At 36.2% G+C, this 10,616-nt stretch overlaps 1 long non-coding RNA gene across 1 annotated transcript; it reads left to right on the top strand.

Annotated features, from left to right (window-relative positions):
* The first annotated feature begins 1,421 nt into the window (after positions 1-1,421).
* LOC107319317 lies at positions 1,422-5,612 on the top strand. Its single transcript, XR_001557734.1, has 3 exons — positions 1,422-1,492; positions 3,531-3,582; positions 5,544-5,612. It is a non-coding gene; the product is annotated as an uncharacterized LOC107319317 (long non-coding RNA).
* The last annotated feature ends 5,004 nt before the right edge of the window (positions 5,613-10,616 follow it).

Raw genomic sequence — 10,616 nt, 5'->3', positions numbered from 1 at the left:
AGGAAGCTATTCTTTATTGGCAGCTGGGGTAGCATCGAGCATAACTCGAGAACGCTCTGCCCGTTGATCCTTAGTGAACAGGTTATATATTTTCACATGTATTACATATTCATTACATTCCCAAATTCATTATCCTATCCACCCCCAATGATTGCCCAACAGACATAGCCTTATTTGGCGATCTCCAATATCTTCTAGTGGTCTAACACCCTGATGGTCCACTGTCGGTCCATTGTTAGTCCTCAGGGGGGATCGTTGGCTTCGTCTAAGCACTCCTTTTGTCCCAGAGATTGCTGTGGAATGCAAGGACAATTGGAGAAGTCTCTGCACACACAGATAAGGAAGACAAAGGGGAACATCTTGATGCTGTCTGTCACGTTCTAGGCATTCTGGTATTGTTTCTTTTTTGCCTTATTAACGCAGACCAGCCTCACAATGTGTCTCTCCATCTACTACCCCTCCCCCCTAACTAATGTCGCTTCATATATTACATTTGGTGGTCCAGCCTTCTTACTCAGCTATCTCAAAATCTCTATTTTGCTACGAGTCACAAACAGATATTCTGTAAGTTGTCAGGGGAAAGCTTTCAGAGGTACAAGCAAGAGAGAGCGACAACTCTTGTGTTGGCTGAGAGGGCTGGACTTGTGCGCGGCTCAAAAATACTGTTCAGTTTCATAACTGCATAGTTATAATTCTGGTTCCAGCAACCATTCTTGGCTGCTTCTTCCAAAAATCAGATGTTTGGATTAAAATATCTTTTCCAGTTTCGTTTTGTAGCCCCTGGTAAAGCCACACCAACTGAGAGCAATTGGTCAAAGACCACCTGCTTGTTCTGTGATTAAGAGAGCTCAGTATGTCATTTAACGTGTTACTTTGCTAACAAGCATTCCTTTTGTTGCCTATAAAAAGAATGACTTCTGCTGACTCTGGAAGACAACTGCTTCATTACCTTGCACACAAATAAAGGAGCCAAGGGTGATTCTTGGAAGAGAAAACCACGTTTATTTGCAAATTGAATCCTGGTCGTATGGTGCTCCTTTTAGCTAGTTGTGAGCAGGACTGAAGCAGTGTGGGTTCCACAGGCTACTGCTGCTGAATTTTTCGTGGCAATACCTTATTCTTCCGGAGACTTCCAGAGTCGAACTTCCAGATACATTGGCAATTCTCATGCATTCAGCTTCTGTCTCAAGGGATCCTGCTAGGTCGCGTTTCTACGTGGCTTTGTTATTTAAAGTGGTGTGCAGCTTCACTGGTAGCCACAAGATCAACAAGGTCCATTACACATCCTGCTCTTAAACTATCATTTCTACTTAGAGTTGTACCAGCTTTTGTTTTGTTTTGAATTTTGAAACTAACAATTAGTGTATCTGGAACCTTCTCCCTGTTCGGTGAGAATCTGACATGGATTTTTGTTTTTCCTGCAGTTTTCGTCTCCAAATAACAGTTTGTCTTGGCACCTGGAATTTGCTCATCTGTGCGGAAAACTACAACTGTAAGTTCCTGTTTAGTTTCTGGCGGTAGTAACTGTGTTTAATATGTAAGTGACTTATCCTTCCTTTGACAACTATGCTATCAGAGAGAATAACCCATCTCGTTTAACTGATTTTAACAAAAATCACCTTAAATTTGGGAATGTAGATGCATTCTTGGGGATGTCATTGAAATCAGAAGAATTAAGAATTTGCAGATGATTAATGTATATTTCACTGTATCTTAAGAAATATTTATGATTTAGATCACTGATACCAGCAGTAGATTTTTATTTAAAACTGTGGTTTTTCAAAAAGAATTTTTAAAGGTATTTTCAGAATTCATGCTGTGTGTACTTCTATTGTGTACTTCATATAGGGATTATTTTCTTTTTCAAGTCTAATCAGTTTATGGGGAGCAGAATTGGCCTGTTTGATCAAATATGCTTCTTGCTTATCCTTCAGAAATGAAAGGGAGTGCTGTAGTGTTGTCTGAATGCTTGCAAGATCAGGCTCTGTCAGAAGAGCAAAAGAGCTTCAAAACTGATAATCTGCTTTCAGTGATAACCTGGATTAGTTTGGCTGTGAACTTTGAATTCCTAGTAGCACAGAAGAAGGTGAATTCAGCTTACAGCTCTTATTCTGTAGCAAATATCAAGACAAGGACTGTTCTGAGGAAATGCTGCTCTCATTGCAGTATGTAGAAATATGGTTTCTATCATAGGTCAGATCCAGGCTATGTTAAACATGTACAACTTTGATATCTAGGTCAAAAGCTATTCAGCTGTAAAAGAGCTGGCAAACCATGTGATCTGCAAAATTAAGTACAGAAGGGCTACAGAGTTTTGTGCCACACCACCCCTGTAATGCCAGCTCAGTGATCATGACAAGTAGAAGGTTTGCATCAGAGTTGTGGTGATTAAATAGCAAATACTAGGAATTATAATTCAGAATAGTTCTAGTCCTGTTCTCTTTAAAAGCAATGGAAGCTGTCATGCTTGTGTAGAAACTTGGTTTTAGTGCTGTCATTCAAATGCTTCATCTCTGAACATGTACAGCACAAGCAACAGAAAGAGCAGACAAATGTCAGATCACCGGCAGGGCTCAACACCAACACGATACAGTCACCTTGTGACAGAGGAATGAACTTGTTCTTTCTGTCTCTTCTGTGCTGATCAGTGAGGTTTCTGGTTCTGATGGTAGATGTGGTTTAGATATGTTCACAAGGAACAGGGCCAAATCTGATATTTGTACATTTTCACTTCTGAGTTCCAGAGTTACAATTATAAGTGCGATGATAGCTCCTCTGAGTTCAGCAGAGGGTATTATACAAATTTAGGGCAGTTGTGGTATAGCTACATTTTCAGTGTGGTGAAAGAATTTGGAGTTCTCTGAATTTCCTGCACTCTTTTTTCTAGTTCTGAAGTAAAATTCTGCAGAAGCCAAGACTGACCCATCAGAATGTACATTCGAAGTGGCCAATAAGCAACCCCTTCATTATTTATAGTGCTATCATTCATAGATGTATTTAAGAAGAAAGATGATCTATTTTCTACAAGTTCCTTAAAGGGATTCCATTTTAGCTTCAATTGTAATTTTTACCTTTTTCAGTGGAATTTATTGACACAGTGCCTAGCACGAGCCCTAGATTTTGCATCATCCTTTTGTCTGGAAGCATATTCACCAGCCGCTTAATTTGTCATAGCCCTGGAGGTATCAAAACTAATGAGCTTTGTTTGAATAGACTTTTTCCAGTTCATCTAGCACACTTTGGGGTAATCATTCAGTTTCTGTTTGCTTCTGATGTGAGGCATTGTGGGAAATATGACAAAATAATGGTTAAAAAAAAAGCTGTAGAAATTGTTAACAGCCACATTTTCAGAAAAGCCCTAAAGATGTTCTATTTATTGAAGTATTGTGAGTAACTTAAGTACAATCATTACAAGATAATATCAAAGGAGAATCAGATAAAATGCTATTTTTCAATTAGCTCCGAGTTTAATACTTTGCTATTTTAAGTATTTCACAGCTAACAAATCTTTAAACAATCTAACCTTTCAGGGTTTGGAAGTGGACAAGATAATAACCACGAATACATAATATTGCAGCAATGGTAAGGGTTTAAAAATCTATTACTGAGATTACATACAGAAATACCTTTTATTGGTCAGAGAATTGCATTTTCATTTTTATAAAGCATTTTCCTATACTTGGTATTATGCTGAAGAGATGCACCAAAATGGAATGCAGAGGTATGAACTACATAAGTAATTTCTGTCAGAGTCAGATATACTGTACAACACATGCTTTTAATATTAAGTTCCTAGGAAGATTTGTTCTTCTTGCCAATTAGGGTAATGTTTGTGGTTTGTTATGTTTGCGTCATATGCTCTAGAGTAACTTATCTTTAACTTGCAGGGAGTTTCCAATCAGTTGAACATACAGGAAGAATAAGAGGTTCTTTTTTAACTTTTGCAATGGCTACAGATTCCTTAGAACTAACTACTCAACTATTGTTTTTTTCCATTTCTAAGAAAATGGAAAAGTAAAAATGCTCATAGGCTGTGTTCTAAGTTTGATTGCTCAGAAATGTGGTGTGTCATTATTTTCTCAGAAGGATATAATAAGCAACTGAAACTTGCTTTATAATAGAGTGAGAAAGAGGGAGAGAAGTGGAGAAAGAGAAGGAAAGGCAAGAGAAGTGGGGAGGGGGCAGGAACTGTTTGCTTTTAAAATCTGTTATAGTTTCCTTTTGAACTTAATTGCAATGAAATGTCATGTTAAGATGCCTTCAGTAAGAATTATCAGAAGCAAACCTAAAGTTAGCAGGAACTCAGCCTACCTAAAACTGAAGTAAGTAGAAACTACTGGAAAGAGTAGTATATTTCTTAGTAGAGATAATTGCTTCATCAATTGGTTTTTACCTTGTATTGACACACAACGGTACAGTGCGATGCAGAAATACCCGTGCTACCATTGAATAAAATATTTTGAGTAGCTGAAGCAGTTTGGGTGCGTCACCACCTCGTGTTCCTGAGGTTTATCTTGAATCTTGATTTAGATAATTAGTATAGATGGAGTTTCATAATAAGACAGCTATGATATTTCTGTACCCATATTAAGTGTTGTGGATGTGCAACTCTTCCAAGCTGCAGTGTAATATGGAGGCCTGCAGTTAGTGACACAAATCAGTTTGCAATCCAGGGCCTCTGTGGGGTCCATGTGTGATATTGAGTACTTAGATGGCATTGACAAGCAGTGTTTGTCTTCTTGAAGATAGAGCTATAACTTCTGGTTGTTGCCTTCACTGTTTTTTTTTTTTTTTTTCCTTATTTATTTATTTTTTTTCTGGCTTTCATTGCTCTTGAATTGGATTGCTTCTGTGAAATCTCCCCTCATGGAGGTCACTGCAAAGGCAGTTCAGAATACAGAATGTCTTATGTCGATGACTAAACCAGCTTCAATAAGTACTGTAGTTCACAGAGTTTTGTTTTGTACTTTACATTATGGCTTGTTCCTTAGGTATAGTAAGTAGAGTTAGGATTTGCTGAAGAGCAGTCTCCTCATTAGTATATTTATGGATCTGGAAGGAATCATTTTCAAATAAGAAACATGACTAGGATAGCTTACAGTTCAGCTGGGACATTTTATAGGGTGGTGCTGCACCTCTGGCTTCTTGTTCATTGGGAAAATACCTGCCTCCCTTACTATTACTTAAATACTCAGAAAATATATGCAGTGTTAAATTGCTATCCATGTAGTGCAGTTTAATTGAACTCTGTGTTAAACAGTGGTTTACTCTCAAATCTATCCTAGAAACAAAAGCCTGTGTTTGGAGAGGATGTTCAGGAAAAAAAATATATTAACAGCATTCTTTGAGTAAAGCCAATTGCTAATGCAAACTCAATAGGAATGTAAGAAAGTTTTGTATGTGTGAGGCAAATTCTGTATATCTCTTCTCAGGATTCCATATTTTTTAATGCTCTGTTCTTTTGTTTTCTTCTCATTTTCTTTTCTGATTGCTGAGTTAAGCATACACCTGATATCAGGCCTTCAAATCTTCATTTTTCGCAGATTCTTGCTCTGCTATTCCATCTTCCTTGGTGGATGTTACATTTAGCCTTTTCGGCTTTGGTTACAGGTAAGGTTGGACTTTTTATAGAAGTGGATGTGGATATTGCTATTGATGTACTTGTGAAAAATCAAATATGGGTAATCTTTTTTTTTCAGTCTGAAATAGCTCGTATTCATACTAAATATTACTGTACAGATGACTTTAAGTTGTTGAGCACGAGAAACAAATGTGGATATATGTTAGAAATTTGGAATATCTGATTTGACATATCTGGGATAGAGTTGCTAAAAATGCTGGTAAAACCACCAGGCTTTTCATGATTATACATTTGGTTTTCAACAGTAACAAAAATATACTGGATATAATCCTTGTAAGGAACAAATTGAAGACTGCAGCTAACCTTCTGACCTTGCCTTTGCTAGAATTACTGCCAGGATTAGCAGTTATTGCAATGATGGAAGGCATTTAAAGCAGGCAAGCTTAAATATTACTGATACTGCACTGTTTAAAGCTGTTAGTGAGCCCTCTCTACTTCAACATTTCTCATTATTACCACTAAATAACTTTTTATATTGGAATCCTAGAATGCTTATATTTACTAGTATTAGAACTGGAAGGTTCTGCCTCAACAAAACTTAAATTGTTAAGTGAATAAATGTACAGATCCATAAGTAGACAGTTATTTTAAAAATAAAGTATGTGAGCACGTAAAGGCTCTTAATTAAGATTTTCTAATTAGTACAGGTCCTGCTTTTTAAGTTGAAGTATGTTTTTTAAACTATGCAGCTTGTTTGTTTTCTGTATAATTCCTATTGAAATCAGTGTGACTACTTGTGAGGGTTAGGTGATCACAATACAGGCTTATTATACCTCTTTGTAGCTTTGTATTCTTTAACATAAGCTTGTGTCAGGAGGGGGAAGAGCACGGGACAGATATAGGGCTGGAATACTGTGAGAAGGCGGTAATTCTTTTTGCAAGTTTGGGCCTATATTTGCTAGACCATATTGTTGAACGTAAGGACGTAATGCAGTTAAGCAGAAGTTGATCTTTTAGAGTGGTCTGCTTGAAAGACTGTTGGTGTACACCTTTTGTGGGATGTATTCTGCAGAGAGAAGCAGCTAAATAATGGCCAAAGGGGAGTATTTATTTGTGTACTGTGAGATATGAATGTTATTTTGACACTGCAGTTGAATTAAATCCTATAAAACTGACACAGATAATAGCAGCATTGTTTAGCTGACAAAAATGTATAGAGTACAGTGGACACTGACTCACATTGTCAGGAATCAGCTTTAGGGAATTCTGCTTCACCAAACAGTTCTCTTCTAATATTTGACAGTATAGCCATTCAAAGAAATCAAAGATGAGAAATATGAAAAGAAAGGGATACTTTACAATGAATACCTTTATCTGGAAGTGAAACCAGATATTATTTCTTAGAAAAGCAAAATTCAAAGCTACTGAAAAAAAAGAAGGAAACACATGTGTTTTTATGAAGAGTTTTGCTAAAACCTTGGAGATCTTGATCCATTCAAACATCTAATGGTGAATACGAAATTTGTGGCTAGAAAATTATGTATCATTGTGGAACTTATATAAGATGCACTCAGTGGTTAAATAGTTTTAAACTGTAATCTTACAGTAGATTTATACAATTATTTTATAAAAACATGGTAATACAGGGAATAGTACCAAAAAAGTAATAGCAGAATTGTCAGATATGAAGAAGCTTGAAGAGCATGCAAGATGCATTCTGAGTTTTGATTATTGTATGTGTTTTCAGAAATTCAAACATACATAGCTTTGTGTATTGTGTAACTTCTGATGCTAGCAGAAATAAGAATGAAATAGTTTATGAGCATGTAATATAAACAGAAGTTACAGGAAATCTGCCACCTTTTCTCTTCTAAAACACGCTAAGGTGTGTTTGTTCTCATATCTTATATAGAGTATCTAATATATTCAGTAAAGATTAGCTTAAATGGTAACAATAATTGTAACAATGACTTGTACATACAGAAACCTGATGTAGTGTGATTAGAACAGCTTATTGACAGTCATTATCTATTCTGCTATCTACAAGAAGTGGTTTTTCAACAGGTGTCTCTCTGTCCATCCTGCAAGTGCAGTGTTTCTGGAGCAGCACTGCCTGCTAAGAAGAAACTGCTTTGCTCTTTTAACTGTTTTGGATAATATTATAAACTATTTATACTGTTTGGATAATTGTTTCCTCATATCTTGATACACTTACTGCACGGTAGCCCGAGTTAGAATTGCCACATGCATATAGATAGTTACATCAGGAATTTAAGAAGAGCATGTGTTCTCTACTATCTGACATTTCTTCTCATTTCACTGACTTGATTTCTCCCATGGATTTTTTATGTATGAGTAGGGGCTGTGTTATTCACTAGGAAAGTAATGGAGTAGCTGCCCTCTGAACTGGAACACAGCTAGGTTCCAGAAGTTCCTACTAAGCGCTGATAACAGCAGGTAGAGTCAAATCCTATCTTTGATTGGAGTGAGAAAATCTTTGTGGTTCATGAGTTCTTTGATGCTGTTTTATTTCATACAGATTTGGAAGGAAAGGGATCTGTACATCCTTGTTGGAAGTGGTAGGTAAAAATAGGTCACGTTTGATTTTTAGATGCTATTTGAACTTAATCTGTAAAAGCATAAGTTCTTGCTTATATTGAATTATGTTAAGATACACTAAAGTTTGTATATTTTTGATTATAGATATTCAAATTAAGTAAAATATGCCTGTAGCCTTTGTATAGCTCTTGACAGCTATGTATCTTTTAAATAATGCAAATGATTTGGCAAAGCCTGGGTAGAAAGCTAAAATGTGTGTCTGAAATAGTTCTTCTCCTCTATTGCTTTAGTCAGTTCCAGGATGGGTAAATACAGGTTAAGAGAGTTTAGTTTTGTCTTGAATATCCTGCTGAAATGCCATTTTTTTGGATGCTCATCACACTTGCAGTTGTTGGTCGAATGTAATCTTAATTGTTAAAAGTTAGCTATAATCTAGGTGATATTAACTTGTTAGTGAGTATAATAGTCAGTTGATACTGACATCACCATAAACAGCTTGGGAGCATAAGAACCACAAGGGCAGAATTCTTGTTTCAGTGTCCAGAATTGGGTTCTGGAGATCTACATGGGTGGCAGTATTCAGGACTCTTGATTAGTAGCATATTGTGTACTTGGTGGCTTCTGACTTCTATTTAAATGTGTATGTACTCTTTCGCACATGTATGTGTGTGGATTATATATATGGATACACCTTTCCCCCCCCCACAGCCTATCTGCTGCCGAATGGTTATTTTTTTGTCTCATTTTCTTTGTTTTGCTACACAGTTCATTCTGAGGTGTGTTTTCTTAGGGGAGTTTATAATGAGCTTCTTGACACATGTATTCTTTAGCTAATTCTGAACATGACATGAAAAGGAATCTTTTTCTTCTCCTGTAAATATTTTTGTAATACAGCATGCTTTTTTAATGTAAGTAGGTTTCTGAGATGCCACGCAAAATGGTACCCAATTTTATTAGAGTAGCCTAAAGAACGGAATAAATCCTTTAAGCCAATTGTATAAAAATGCAAATTTGAGTCAAGCAATTAAAAACAGATAGAAATTAGAGATTTGGATTTTTCAGAACAAGCTTTCCACAACCAGCGCCAGATTACTATGCAATTTATCTGGATTCTGTCAGCGATAGTCAGACTAGATTTTGATAAAGAGCAGCAAATCTGTCCCTCCGTAGCTCCTGTGACTTGCTGCAAATTTCATTCAAGTTGAAGCGTCGGTACAATCCCTTGAATAATTTGGAGTTAATCATTTGTACTTCACAGCCTCTGATAGGCCTTAGACTTGGGGGGTGGGAACAGATTTGGCTTTTTAATCGCCCTGTATATTGTACAGCGTGAGATAAATGACACAGACTGTCTGAAATCTACATTCTTGCTTCTGATGCAAAACTGTAATTAATTTTGTGCAGTGTTTCAGAATTGATCGTGGTCACTTGAATTTCTAATTTTTCATTCACTTCAAAGACCTCTTTTAAAAAGAATGTGCTTAGAGTGTGTGAATGCTCTCTGATGCTAGTGTACTAAATGACTATTTTACGCCTCTTTTTCAATAAGGTGAAACAGAGGTCAAGGCGTGTGGCTCGTGTTTATCTCTGTCCCAGCCTGCTTCGGGATATATTCCCTGACTTATAGGAAATACAATCAAACTTATGAAATTACATCTAAATACTTAAACTGTGCCGTGTTCACTTCTGCGCCTTGTAAAATCCAAAAGGCTTCTTTCAGAAATCCTTTTCAGCATAAAAGAATTAAGCACAATTTAGACAATAATTACCCTAATTAACTACACTATAATGTTTGTATTCAAGATTATAGAAACATTGTATCTGCTCTGTACCGCAATAATAACAAGTCTCCCTAATTTCTCTGTATTGATAGTACTTGTATGTGCCTCTTTGTTTGGTATATTTCACTGTAAAAATATTTGTCAGTGAAAGATTGAACAATATGAATGAATTTGATTATGCCATTGTCAAAAACCCCATGCATCACAATTTCTTGTTTTTAATCACTACTGTAAACCTCACAGCCTGAGGGCATAGTTTTAATTTGGGTGCCTTACTAATGAAAAGAAAAAAATAATTGTTTTGCCTGGATTTAATAATAAGCAATAAAATCAGCCAACCAGATTTTACCTCGGCATTCAATCTCTTTTTTATTATAAAACATTTTTGTCCTTTTTTTAGATTACAGGCGTAGATACCGAACATTTTACTAATAAATATTTCAGTTTGCTTATGAAGGCTAATGCTGTCATCTGAATATGGAATTATATTTCTTTCATGCTTCATTATCATTTCATGGTAGTAATGACAGTGAGGCGATGGAATATTTACAGGCTTTTCAGAAGACATTTATCCAATACATTTCCCTGAAGGGCACCTAGGCTTAAAGATACATTATCCTTTTATAAAACACTGCCCAGAATCCCAATTTCTGAATCAACCAATCATAACTTGTTTTGCAGCAGTTACTGGTAAA

This window comes from Coturnix japonica, chromosome 11, assembly GCF_001577835.2.
Source record: "Coturnix japonica isolate 7356 chromosome 11, Coturnix japonica 2.1, whole genome shotgun sequence".
Classification (NCBI taxonomy): Eukaryota; Metazoa; Chordata; class Aves; order Galliformes; family Phasianidae; genus Coturnix; species Coturnix japonica.
Note: the sequence above shows the minus strand (reverse complement) of the source record. Positions and strands in the feature narration are given on the sequence as shown.